This window comes from Alosa alosa, chromosome 4 (assembly GCF_017589495.1).
Source record: "Alosa alosa isolate M-15738 ecotype Scorff River chromosome 4, AALO_Geno_1.1, whole genome shotgun sequence".
In the NCBI taxonomy this organism is placed as follows: Eukaryota; Metazoa; Chordata; class Actinopteri; order Clupeiformes; family Clupeidae; genus Alosa; species Alosa alosa.
Window position 1 is genome coordinate 9964188 of NC_063192.1, and position 14417 is coordinate 9978604.

Below are 14417 nucleotides of genomic sequence, written 5' to 3' on the forward strand. Positions count from 1 at the left end.
CTTCTCTCTAAGTGTCCTAAATTTACCTGTGGCTGAAATCATGATCACAGAAAACAGTAGGTGACTGCAGTATAATAAGAATATCATCTTAATAATATTTAGCATTTATTGTTAATTTGTTAGTATGGATTTGTTGTGTACCTAGGCTGCACCATCTCATAGAAGTGTGCCTCTCTGAGAGTGATTTATACATCATACTTTTTACAGTGTACTTTATTCTCCCTTTCCACTCCATTATGTTCTATATTGTATATTCTTCAACTCAACTAGATTATGATATTTTCCCTCCACTTGCCTTATTTGGTGTATTTCTGGGTGGGGATATGTTTGTATTCAGCACTATGGCAACCAAAGTCAAGGTGACCAAGACCATGCTGAGCACATTAGATTACCAGAGCAGAGACACAGACAGAGACAATGCAGCCGGCTCACAACACAATTTATCGGCCCTCTGGCCTGGGTGACTCGCGCAGACCATCCACTGACCGTCTGGATTTATGGGTTTGGTGAGTCTGACCACTGCTCTCTGTGCTCCAAGCTTCTCTGTGGCTGCTGTATGCTGTGAAGGCTAGCTGGCTAGATGCCTGAATGGGTTTGTGAATGTATGGTCAAGGCTTCCAAGGCTGAGGCCTGCTAGAGTAGCCAATGGGGCTGGACAGTTGGCTTAGTTGGCTTCTGCGTTGTAGCACAGAGGTGTCATGTCATGTTTTGTGCATTTTCTCCGGGTGGGTCATTTTAGGAGAAATAAAAAAAAGATGCCTGAAAGCTGCAGGGTTTGGTTCAGTCCTGGCAGTCAGCCGTTGGTTGTGATTATGCTTAATAGTCAGCTGTTAGAGATCTTTGAGAGGCTTGTTTTGGGAGGAACAGTATTTTGCCAGTTCTTGTAGTCCTACTATGAATCACTATGGGATCTGCAATATCACTTTCTCAGTGGACTCATTCTCTTTGAGATGTAGCACACATGATAATCTCTGGAGCACTTTACAAAATCTTCGACATTAAAACCCTGTTTTTTGCCATTATGACTTGAAGGAAAAATATTTCCAATCTTTTTCTCCCTCCTCCACCTTTACTGTGGCTGTAATGTTTGCTCTGTAATGTAACTGCGACTGTAAGTCAGGTCTGGATTTGTCCCACCAGTAAAAAAACTACCGAAACCTCAGCGGAGGTGCCCTGCCGGGGATTTTGCCGTCGTTGTAATTTTCAAAAACAACTCGCATCACACTCACTCACTCAAGGCTCCGCTCGATCGATCTCCAAAAGAGCTAAATGCCACTAATTTTAGCAGCTGGTCTCAAATCTGGCTACTCCCTTCACAGCACATGTTAAATAACGGTGATAATTTATACTCCCCTCTGAGCCTAGCGGGCTGCCACGGCGTGGAGTGTTCAGAACCTGTTGCCTTCTCAGAGAGGGGAACAAAGCGAGGAACGCCTCGGTGAGACGGTAGTAGGCCTGCCAGCACCATAAAAATAATCGCTTTGGCAGGCCCCGCAGTTCAGCGGAGGGCCTCGATCATGTGGAGCCACAGAGCTTGAAACAGAAAAACCAGAAGTGTTAAAGATCCACTCTGGACTCCCTTCTTGGAAGTAAACGTCACCCCTCCTGTGTGTCCATCCATGTCTGTACAGAGTTGTGCAGAGGAGCTACTGTATGAGAGGTTGTCAAGTGACAAACATTCTCGGTCTCGATCGAGCGTTACATCAAACATCAGAGCGGCTGTCCTGCTCCTTCCCCTCCCTCCCTCTCTCTCTCTCTGTCTCTCTCTCTCTCCCTCCCTCTATCTCTCTCCTGCTCTCTTACTCCCTCTCTGAACGTTCTCCTCCTGTAACACAACTTTTCCATTCGTCTCTCCTGCTAGTGTCCTTGCCGATGCTCTGGAATGCACGGCAAAGAACACATTTCTTTGACAGGAAGGAAAACACACACAAGAGCCTTGAACATGCACATGGAGAGGGGAAAAAGTTCATTTTGGAACTTCTTTTTGGTTCTTGGATTTGATACGGAGTAAGGAGGACGTTGTTCATGGTCGGCGTGTTTTCTTTCTTTTTTTTTTTTTGATGAAACAGTCCTGTTTGCTCCGGCTTGTGACCACTTGTTGTAGGGGGCCACAAGTGATTTAAAGAGGGCAGCTGGATAACAGAGACTGTATTTGTCTATTTTGAGCCCTGTCTTTGTGCCAGGCCTGTCTCATTTTGCAGTTGGTCTTTGCTTCAGTATCTTGCATATTTTCTGAAGTGTGTGAAACCTTGTGAGATTAAGTCGGGGACAGCTGAGAGGAGGTGTTGTGTATGAATGGCTAAAATGGAGGAGGGGAAAGAGAACAAAATGACAGTCAAATGGTGGATATCTCTACCCAAAGGCAACATGTTTTTTTGTGTGTAAATGTGCTTCCTTTTCATAATCTCAAGGAGGAAAGAAGAAGGAAAACAAAATATTTCATGTGAGTTCAGGGACTTGACCCACTGCATTTTCGTCAGATAAGGGAAAAGTCAAAATAGCCAAAGAAATAGATGAAGATAAATGACAGTTTCAGAATAGCTACTGAATATTTTTTGTGCCCATTTATGACTCCTTTCAGAAACACCTGATGTATACAGATTAACTAAACAAAGACTATAGACTAAACATATAGGAGTTTTTAACAATTTTACTCCAACTTTGCCATACTACTAAGAATACTGTATGTGAATCATCCCCACTGTGTCTGATTGGGCTGAAAAAGGTTGATGTGCTGTGGATGGGAGGGAAAATGCAGACACATTATTAACTATGTGAGGTCAAAGGTCAAGCACTTACAAAGCTGCCAGTGGAGAGTGTGTGCCAGAGCTCTACCTCCTGTGGTCTTGGACATACACCATCTTCCTGTTGAGGTAATCCGACCATAGATACCCAGCTAGATAACGTACCACACACACACACACACACACACACACACACACACACACACACACACACACACACACACACACACACACACACACACACACACATAGTGTTATTCTGTGCGCTCTGTCACAGACAAAATGCAGAAGGATTACTCTATCTTTTGAACTTACTCTGTAACGTGATTGTGTCACCTTTAAACAGGGCTGTTATTTTCCAGTAGAATGTGACATGACCTTCCACAAAGGAAAACTGCGTTTCAGGCCCATTCCTGAAGAAAGGAGGCAAAAACAATGGAAGGGAAGGCCAGAGGAAGTCACATCACTCCATATCAAAAAGTAGATTAGGAACTATAAAAAGAGGATGAAAAACAGTTTTGAATAAATACGGCTAAATTAGGACTCCTGACATTCAAACAGTTTATGAAAATGTGAAAGGGAGGGTTAGGGTAGTATATCAAAATACCTTGCCATCTAATCATGGATCATGGAATCTTTTGCATCACATAAATTCATGATGACATGTATAAAAAACACTTACTGTGTGGTTTAGGTATTTTCAAGTATGTTTTTGTGGCATCAGTGAGCCAGCGCTGTGTTCAATAACACCCCTTTTTGTGGCCCTAACACTACTGTGCTGTTGTTGACAAATATTCCACCCCTCTGTGCTGGCTTGTCCTGGAATCTACAAAGAGTGCTGGTGTGTATATATGCATGTGTGTGTGTGTGTCCAGAGAGAAGGAGGGAGAGGGAGAGAGAAGGGGTATTATCACACATACTCAAAATAACCTAGAATGTGACTGTCCCATATTAGGTAATGAATCTCTTAACGGAAAGCAAGTGAACAAGACATTTATTGACAAGCCTGTGATGGTGAAGGCGTGCAGAGCAAACTGGGCTGACGCTCGTGTGACTCCCAGAGAACAATGTAAAGCTACAGTACTATGAGCATGAACAGGACTCTGACCAAACTTTCCTTAGCCTCACACAAACTTTCTTGACAACCATAAACATGACTTTGGTTTGTTTTAGGTTTGTTTCTATGCTTCATCATTGTCCCCCCATAAGCAATAAAAAACAGATCCATCTTTTTGTGTCTACAATGTAAAAAATTCTCCTCACCTTTTGTGTCTATAATGTTAAAAATTCCCCTCACCTTTAAATAATTGCACTTCGGGTGACACGGAGAATGACTGAAGTACAGACTATCTTGAATGACAATAATCTTCGTATGTTGCAAATATTTGAAGTGAAAACTCCGTTACTGCGTTCATCTCTGTGATAGTAGCAGATGCACACCACGAGTGAACGCGTACGACATGTTGCACCCTCTTCTCTACGCCTTCCACCTCTATCTGCCAGTTGAGGTCACTTTTAATCTGGACGAAGGCCCGACATAAGGGACTGCTGTGAAAGGAGCCCTGCAGCAATAATCACTGGGCAGGGGATCACTTCTCAAGCCTATCAAATAACTTTGTGATTTGCAGTGAGCTGCCACTTTATAAAAGTGTGAACGCTGAGGAGTCATTTTTATCAAGTGTGAATGTGGAGTGAGAGAGAGAGAGAGAGAGAGAGAAAGAGAGAGAGAGAGGAATCACTTTGGTGTCAGTGGGACCAGGCCTTGTTTGGTTGCCCGAGTGGTCTGTAACCAAGCGGTTTTTGTTCAGCGGTTCACGCACTCATGTCACTGTCTCTGCTGGCACAGGAGCGCTCCGGAAATAGAGCGCTATCGCACTCGCACCTCTGGAAAGATAGCCCTGGCTGTCCGTTTTCCTAATGCACCCTCACTCGCGTTTTCGTGCTATTTTTGGTGCTCGATTTTTCTCCTTCAATTGGAGGAAAGAGGGGCAGAGAGTGAAGGAGAGTGTGGAGGGGAAAAGAGGGAGGAGGAAGGGGGGGGGCATTGGGGACGTACAGCGCCATGAGCCTCTGGTTTAGGAAAAGGGACACTTTGCCTTTAAAGACTTCCCTTGAGCAGTCAGATAAGGAATTTAGTGGCTTTATCAGAAATGCCACTGTTTAATTTAAAGGGGTGAGGCACTTAGGATCTGGCTCCGGCCTTTTCAGTCTAGTGATAAATTTGCAGGAAAGTGGAAAAAGACTGGAGCCCGGCGAGCAGATTAGCAGGATACAAATATAGCAGTGACATTGTGGCGGGTATTAGTCAGGTGCTCCTCTGAACAAGTGCCTCATTTCTGATAGCCCTGAGAGTGTGGCTGTGTCCCCACTGCCGGATTGATTGCGGTCCTAGATTGATTGGAGCAGTGAGGCATGGGCAGTTTGTGTTTCCCATAACTACAACCCCTTACACACACACACACACACACACACACACACACACACACACACACACACACACACACACACACACACACACACACACACACACACACACACTTTAACCCCCCCCCCCCTCTGTCTCTCTTTCTCAAACTCTAGCTGTCTCTCTCCTACTCCTTTTCTGTCTCTGTTCCCTATCCTTTCCTCCTCCCCTCCCACCATCTCTCTCTTTTCCTCTTTCTCTCTCTCTCTTTCCTTTCCTCTCCTCCCTCCTCCTCCTCCTCCCCTCCTCCTCCCCCTCCTCCTCCTCTCTCTCCTCTCTCGCTGCAACAGTTGGTGTGTTCATCTTGGCTGCGCTCCATGGCCTGTTTGATGTGGTTTCCAGAAGTCCTGAACTGTAGTCCCTGGCCACTCTTTCTGTCATCGGTGGACCTGCTGTCTTTTTAGCCTCCATTGACTCCTTCTAACCTTCCCTCAGCCTTCCCATTTACAGTAAACAGCTGCTTTACCTACCTACCTACCCTCTCTTCCACCCCAATCCTGCCTTTCTAAACCCATGTGGCTCCACTGGTGTTTAGACCCCACAGGCAGGGAGGTGATGTAGTTCTCCACTGTGGCATGTTGGCTGTCAGAGGATCAGTGAGGTTTTCAGGGTTTTTTTTTTTCTTTTGAAAGAGACATCAGAAAGCAGGGACATGAGGGAAAAAGTGTTTTAAGCCTTTGTATGAAACCGACTTTTTGATGTGCGGCGTGTTGCTTCTGGTTCAGGATTAGATTGTTCAGTGGATGTTGTACTTCAATGTCTGTGGCATACTGAAAAAAAAGGCCTTTTGGCATAGTGGATGGTAAACGTTATATTTGTGAGAGGACCTCTAAGAAAACTGTATGGCTCTTTCATACATTTTGATACATTTTCCATACATACAAACAACTTTTCTTTTTGTTTAAATGTGTGATGACAGACAGAAAGACAGAGAAAGAGAGATATGGTCATACACATTTGGACTCTGATTCATGGAAGGCTGTACGGAGGAGAGGGCCTTGTCCCTACATGGGCACCTTTCCCTCGAGTACCAGCGCACGTAAGGTAAACCAGAGCTGGTGAAATATCTCCCTGCTCGCAGAAAGGAGCAAGCAGCTTGAGGAGAGCAGGCAAGGCGGATATGGATTGGCTCGCAAAGCTGACAAGGTCTGGCTTAGGAAATACAGTAAGTACTCTTTGCCAAGCAGATCGGAGGTTTGCAAGCTGATGAGAGTGTATACTTCACTACAGCCAGCCCCTGTGAGTGTGTGTGTGTGTGTGTGTGTGTGTGTGTGTGTGTGTGTGTGTGTGTGAGTGAGTGTGTGTGTGTGTGTGTGTGTGTGTGTGTCTGTGTGTGTGTGTCTGTGTGTGTCTGTGTGTGTGTGTGTGTGTGTGTGTGTGTGTGTGTCTGTGTGTGTGTGTGTGTGTGTGTGTGACTTCTCACCCGTTCAAAAGGTTCACTCTCCCCCACTGCACCCTGCCTTGTTGCCTTGTGAAGACCCAGTTTTTCTCAGCCCTTTGTTGTAAAAAAAAAAAAGGAAAAAGAAAAAAAAGGAGCCCGCTGTCAGATTGCTTCTAAGGCTTAAACGGCTGCTTGTGTCGGAGTGCAAGCTGATATATAAACACGCGTCTCCCTGCCTACGGGGCCTGGTCTGCGAGCGGCAGCGGCTCGCTTTCAGGGGGGCTGGCGAGTGCGTACAGGGAGCAGACATTACTGTCACATCTCCCTTAGCTCGGCCCTGTGGCCCCAGGCTGTGGTCAGGAGATGCGGCAGCAGTGGCGGCGACGGCAGCTGTGGGGGCGTCTGATGCCAGCCTTTAGACAGGCCAGCCGCATACGACTAGACATGCACGCAAACAAGCAGGGACAAACACACACACACATAAACACACCACACAAATACACTCTCATACAAACATGCATGCACATGTACACACTTGCTATAGTACACACTCACTTGTAAACACGCTGACAAACACACATACCCTTTCAGACAGGTAAAGTAGGCCTTCACAACATACAAACATAATGATGATATGCACTTTTCTTGTATAATGTAGAAGAAAGTACATCCTCTATTTATGTACATTTACTGCTATTTGTGCAATCAGACACACACACACACACACACACACACACACACACACACACACACACACACACACACACACACACACACACACACACACACACACAGTCGGAGACAGAGTGAACGCCAATCCCTTTGCAACTTTGAAGGGTAGCCCTGCCCTGTGTGTGAAACCTCCTCTTGGCCAGACTTGTCGTTGAGTCGGTCGTCTACTTTTCTCGCCTTCACCCCCATTTTGGCCCCTGCAAGATTGATCTCAGATTGACTGAGATGGCGCCAAACAGCCATATAACTTTACATCGCCAAGGAGGTTTTAGTGGATTTCAATAGTATTTCAGGATATCCTTGCTGCCACTGCTGTTGCTGCTGCTGCAGATTTTCTGGCACAATAACAGCTGTCCCCAGCATTAGTGGAGAGACAGTCGCTTGCAAATACTCCCTCATCCTCATGTGTCAGAAGAAGCCACTCCGGTCTTCCTCTGCCAGTTCACTGGTGGAAAACGGTATATATAGACAGGAAGGAATCCTTATACCCTTGAGCACTTGGTATTCACCATGTAGAATTTAGCTTAGCATTTGGGTAAATGATACTAATGCCCATGCTGCAAGAATGTATGGATGCAGATTTCGTTCATCTGTCTTGTCAGTAGATATTCTTTGTGAGATTCAGTGAAAGCAGGCTAATTGAGTATTGAGGCTGGATTCGTGTGATTGGAGAGCAAATATAGAAGTGGCCTCTTCTCGTCTTTTTCTTGGCTGTGTCACTATTTATAGGTCTTAGAAGATCAACAGCCAGAAGTGGTTTAGATTTAGGAAGTATTTTTAACACAAGCCGATAGAGAGGAGGATTTCAGCTTTGACATGCTTCTCCAAATGGGGAGATTCGTTTAAATGTGTGCGGCCTTCCAAATGACTGGCAATTCCCTTTCCATTAATTGATTAATGTATCAATTGAATCAAATCGCCAAACTAGCCAAATAACTGACTTGATTGAATAACTAGGTAACAAGCTCTGGTCTTCACCATAGCAGTTTAGGATTAGGCAAAAGTTTGTGAGATATTAACTGACTGATATTAATGATAAATAAACACATTAATGATTAGTGGCTCCTGTGTCTGAATCAAAGTTTAAAGTCCTGTAAAATGCTAATTTATCAACTTTTTCCCTAATCAGCAACAAGTAAACAAAAAAAAGACACATGGTGTTCGAAAACAACAGAATCCAACAGCTTGTGCATCAAGTCAGTAAGCTGTTTGCTGCCCTTGCTGCGAGAGGTGGGTGGAAAGCAGCCACAGTTTAGCTCCCCTTGAACTATGGGCTAATGCTTGTCTGCTCTGATTAGGATTAGAATGTGTTACAGGGACTCAGGAAAGAGCCAGGCAAAGGTCTGATAATCTAATAAATCAAGATAAAAAATTCCCGAGATTGGTTTACTCAGGACCCGGGATTTACCGGTGGCCATCTCTGAGAGACGAGGGATTAGCCGGGCTTTCAGTGTGCCAGACACAAGGCATGGGCTGGGCAGAGAGGGTGGTGAGGACGTAGAGAACGTGGTGGTGCTGCTGAGGTATTTGGGGTGGGGGGTGGTGGGGGCAGCAGTGGCTTTATATCGCCAAAACCGACAGCAAGTTTAACTCTGAGTGACAAGGTCAGGGTCGGCCCTGCACAAAAAGGCTTTGTTCCACACACAGATTAAAGGACTCTCGCACAGTTTTTACACTTTTGGATCTTGTCGAACATGTTGCGAGATAATCCTGTCTGTGGAGGAAGCACAGTTGGCAACAGAGAGGATTCAGGATGAGGTGCTTTGAAAGGGAGAAAAGTAGGAAAAAAGGAGGGGAAATTGAGCCCACTCGTCGAATAGAAGTACATGTTGCGTATGCGTATGGAGCTGAAAAAAAAAACACTGGCACATTATTATATGTAATTTCTAGCCATAGGTTGCCCTTTTTTCCCGCATGTTGTTTCCTTGGTGAAGACTAACAAATAACTTGACAGGGATTTATGAGTTATTTAAGAGAGCTTGGCATGAAGTCCTTTGTGTATGTCATGTTAGGAGAAAATTTATGTTAATACTACCATATTTTTGTCTGTTGCCTTTGTGTCGTCGAGGCAACAGACCAAGCCCAGGCATGCCAGAGGCCTCTTTTTAACCTGGTCCTGAGGTGCACTGAGTGCATCAACTATGCATAATAATAGCCTCCATCAAAAATCAAAATATGCCAAAAACACTCAGCAGCATACTGGGAAAAGGGCAATCAGTATTTCGATATCCTTCGTACCACAGGGAAACATGGTGATGGAAAAAGTCAACATCTTAAATACATGTTTTGTGGTTTGCTAAGTATAAACCCCTGAAAATGCATTGCCCAGGAAAAAAAGAACACTGAACTACTACACCTAAGAACACCATCCTCTGTAGGAGAGACAATATAGACTTTTCATTGTGCTTTTAAAGCACAAAGCAATGCGACATCTAATCAAAGAAGCCCTTTTCTCCTATGATACCCGTGTCCTGTGAAGCTTGTGAAGTCCTCGTCCTCCAAACAGAATGTTAGTTTGCTATCCGTTAATGAGAGGATCAAACCCAACTGCTCTCTGTATCCCTCTTATTTAGTGGCATGGACTCTTCAAAGGCTGCCTGGGCTCTACTAACAATAAGGGATGAAAAGGCTTGACAAGTCAGCGAGGGCAAGGAGTGGTTTTGTCTCTTTCTCTGGGAAAAAATGATCTGCAATATCGTTGGGCCTTTAAATGGGAAAACAAGAGAGAAATGGAGAAGCCAATTACCTTTCGGAGTTAGCTAAAGGCCATTTTAAACTGTGTGCCCATGACATAATAATGTTTATGGTAAATATTGTAGTCAGAGTGGCTGAGTGCTTGGCGTGAGAGAAAGAGAGGGAGAGAGAGAGTGAGAGAGAAAGAGCGAGGGAGGGAAAAAAGGGCATCAATCTGAGACAGAGAATAATTTATTAAGATCTGAGATGCGCCAATTATGTGGAAAGGACCAAAAAGAAAAAAAAAAATCAAACTCTCCAGGAACCGCATACATGATTGCAATCTTGATTAAATCCCCCTGGATCTAATGAGTTGATTTTCTGCTGTTAATATTGCATTGGCTGATGATGGATTCGTTAAGATAATGGAACGAAGCTAAAATATAAATGACTCCCTGTCAAGGAGCAGATTTTCGTCATTTTCTGTCTGACACCTCCGCCGTGGGGATTTGGCCAAGCTGATTTTGTGTTGAGAACCGGCAGATCTGGAATACTAATTTTTCCTTCGGACGGCTCCGCATGCTGCACGCCCCCTCATATACTCTCAGTAAATATGCTCTTTTTCTTTTCAAACAGATGACGGGATGGGGGTTGAGGGAGGATGGGGGTGGACGAGGGGTGGACGTGGGGTGGAGTGGTTGGGGGGTTGAACTTTCCTTGATGTAACTCCATTCCTCCTGCCACGGTAAGGAGGGAATTCAATGGTTGTGTTTAATTAACATTATATATATACTGTATAAGAAACGATCCCAAGCGCTGACTTATGTGATGGCTTTATCCTCTGTTTTCTCTCAGATTTCCCTCCTCTTGATTATAAACGGGACGCACATAAAAATCCATCCTGGGCAGGGAAAACTGCTATGAAACTGCCAGAGGCACGAGCCATGGGTTTGTCGGGCCTGTGTGTCTATAATGATTCTTTATTTTTCAGAGGTGACTGAATAATGAGGTGAGGCCTGGCTCTGTAGCCGATCACACAAGCTGAGCCTCGTCTGTTTCCTCTGCAGATGGCCCTGTCATTTAGGTCAACGAGACGTGTGAAACCTTGACTCGGTGGCGTATTGATCCTTTTCGGTATGAGTGTGAGTCACAGCAGAACACGGCCTGTGTTTGGCGCGTCGGGCTGTTTAGGAAGCGATCATGCGCGGAGGGAGCATTAGGAAAATGTTGAGGGGCTGCCCAAGTGTTAATGAGTGGAGATTGCACATCAGGGTTTGCAGCAGCCTGTCTACAGGAAGGCCATAAATCAGGAGAGGTCTGTCTAGTTACCATCACACAACTGATCAGACACACTGAACAAGGTTCATATAGTGACAGGCTTGCTGAGAGGTTCACTATTAGAAACAGACGATATATAGTGCTATCTCTTCTGTTCCTCCCTGTCTTTGTAAAGATGAAGCTACATAAAGCTGTAGGTTCAGTTCATTTACATTTACAAATTCAAGGTACAGTGCTACCATATAGAAGGGAATAGTCTTTTCAGATGAGGTGTTGTGGTGTATTTCCCTAAACCACTAGCCTTTCTATAATCATCGTAATCACCATTGTTATCCGTTTTCATGCTCTACCTGACCCTGGCTTTGTGCTGATTATTGTATTGACCTCCCTCTGTCTCTCTTTCTCTGTGCTGTATCGCCAGGGAAACAGCCTTACCCTCCACCCTTTCTTCCAAGTGTCACTTTTTTTGTCCTTTAACATGGTTTCGCTAAAAAGTTTTTTAATCAATCAAGTATGAGGCAGAAAATAGGCTTTGTCACGGCCCTGGGCCCCGGGTCGTGTGATGCTCGTTTTGCATACTGACAGCTCCTCAAAAGGGGGGGTAAAAAAAGGAATATTTCGGGGGGGAAATTGCCGTTTCCATGGCGTCGGGGCACTTGTTGCACGTTGCGCCTCTTCTATTCTTCCCCCTCCGGCGTGAGCCCCGCCGTTTCAAAGGAACGGACAACAAAACACGGGGCAGGAGGGGAGCAGTTGGGCCACAGAGGTAGCTGCCCTTCAGCCCCTGCGCTGTCCTCTCCAACAGGGCCCAGAGAATGGGACGGGGCAATTGACAGCAAAAAAGGAGGCCTACTAGCTTCTGTCACTTATGCATGTGCAGCGTTATTAAGTAAATGTTCTATTTTTCATTGTGCCATGCCCACTGAAAGGGGCCACAGAGGGGGAGCCCGCATCGTCTTAGAAAGAGAGCGGAGAGGAGAGAGAGAGAGAGAGAGAGAGAGAGAGAGAGAGAGAGAGAGAGAGAGAGAGAGAGAGAGGAAGGCGGTTGAGATTAAATGGTGGCGCTCTTCTTTCTCAATCACATAATTAGCGTTTACGGCTCAGCCCCAAGGTCACGTAAAGTAGTTTTGGACGGAGGTCACATAAAATAAACAGGGCTTTCATGGTTTGTGTTTTTGGAGTAGTTCGCTCAGAGGCAGGAAACAAGCACAATGGAATGGCCATAAGTTGCATGAGAAGGAGAGAGGATTGTTGTCCCCGAGTCTTTGTGCTTGGTGAGGTGAATGTAGTGTGTTTTTGTTTTTAATTATTAAGCTTGTCAAAGAGCACTTAACATATTCAGGGTGCAGAAGCCATGTCCGTGCTATGTAGCACAGCACAGCCAGCACAGAAAGAGTTAATATTTTGTTTTATCCCTTAACTCTAATGGAGCTTTTGGTTTTGGTTTGCTTTTGGGTGTGATCACCACATTAACATACCATGTACTCCTGGTCTGCAGGAAACTGGGTGGATTTTATGCAAGCACTGGGCTGAACTATTTTGGTATGGAGCAATCCTGTAACAAGAATGCGGGTGGCAGTAACTACCATTTTTCCACTCCTTGAATCCTTTTCACAATTATGTATTCCTCTTTCTCTGTGAGGAAATGGCTTAATAAGGTCAAGGTGCTCGCATGTCAAGACTCCTTTAAACAATTTGCAATCATTTCCATAGCATCAACACCACCCACAATAACAAACAAGGTTACAGCGAGCTTTCGTCACGAGCTTTCAGTGCGATGGAAGTGGCGATTATTGTATTTTCAGTGACGAGAGACGTGCTATGCTAACATCCTTTTTTTCTGTAAAGGATGCATACACCTTGTGATAATTTAATGTCTAGCTACATTTAAAGAGACAGTGCTAGTATACATCTGATTAATTCACCTGTCTAATACGCCGACTGGACTGAACTTAATGATATGGAGCCATAGGTGGAATCTAAATGCCATATTTCCCTAGTCAGCTGTCCGTTGTCCAGTTCCCCTTCAGCATATTGGAGCCCAGCTGCATATGTCTGTAATGTGAGCAGCGGTTTGTCTTTGAGATCCTCCACAATCGGCTGTCATTCGGTTGCAAAAGGTTAGGGGGAGAGCTGGGATATCTTCCTTGATGGTGTTTTATCATGCTAGTCATGCCCGGTTTCCTGATGAATATATTAAAATTATTACTGTGCAAACAGAGTTTCTAATTACTGACCTGCTTGCCATTGTACTGTGCGTTTTTCATGTTTTTTTCCCCCTCCTCCAGTCTGTCTCTCGCTCTCCCTCTCCCTCCCTCCCTCCCTCTCTCCCCCTCTCTTTCTCCATGCCTTGTTTATTTATCTGCACCAGTGAATACAGAATAGTCAGTGCAATGTCATTTCCATCCACATGAAAATGATTTTGAAAATGCCAATCTGGCCTATTATCCAGAGAGTAATTACAAGTCTGTGTCATATTTTTTATTTTCATTCGATCAGATATCTTCAGGAGATTCCTGGCTGTCTTGCCATCTTGTGTCAGTTGACTTTACTTACACAGAGGGGAGATTTTTATTTCCTAAATGGAAGATAACGATCAATTAAGTTTGAACACAGTTACTGAGTAATGCCATAAGAGGACTGTGTTCTGAGATCTTCAGCGATACTCCTTAAGCTATAGTCTTGATGTTTGCACTTCTCAGAGATAAGCATGTGAAACTGCAGGTGTGTCTGCTTGTAGGCATCAGAATATTTGATTACAATGATTGTATATCTCAGAAATGCATTTCATTACCTTTTCAGTGTGTGTGTGGTTGTGTGTGTGCAGGTCTATCAACAGCCAAGTATGAGAAAAATGAGGCGGCAGACGTTCTTTTGTCCCTGTCCTTATGTGACATCCAACAGGTTTAACTGGTATATATATTTAAAAATAACATAAAAATGCGACTTTACAGGTCACCCTTGACGTGTGTTCTTTTTCTTGCACTCTGGTTCTGTTGGCTCTCCAGCAGCAACTGAGTACATGTTCAGTGTCAGTATCTCTCTCTCTCTCTCTCTGTCTCTCTGTCTCTCTCTCTCTCTCTCTCTCTCTCTCTGTGAGGTTACCTATTGGCCCGGGCATTGTGCCCGTGTCACACCGCGCAGA

The 14417-nt window shown here is 44.7% G+C and overlaps 1 protein-coding gene and 1 long non-coding RNA gene across 13 annotated transcripts in view; one reads left to right on the forward strand and one right to left on the reverse strand.

The window, feature by feature from the left end:
• Nucleotides 1–14417, forward strand: part of casz1 (castor zinc finger 1) — a 183468-nt gene that overhangs the window by 59164 nt on the left and 109887 nt on the right. The gene's annotated exons all lie outside the window — the stretch shown is intronic.
• LOC125293659 lies at nt 1782–4127 on the reverse strand. 2 transcript variants are annotated; one of them, XR_007193388.1, is made up of 5 exons: nt 4042–4127; nt 3427–3582; nt 3060–3157; nt 2836–2896; nt 1782–2734 (listed from the first exon to the last, which is right to left on the reverse strand). It is a non-coding gene; the product is annotated as an uncharacterized LOC125293659 (long non-coding RNA). The 2 variants fall into 2 exon arrangements; XR_007193389.1 differs by having other exon boundaries at nt 1782–2299; nt 2800–2896.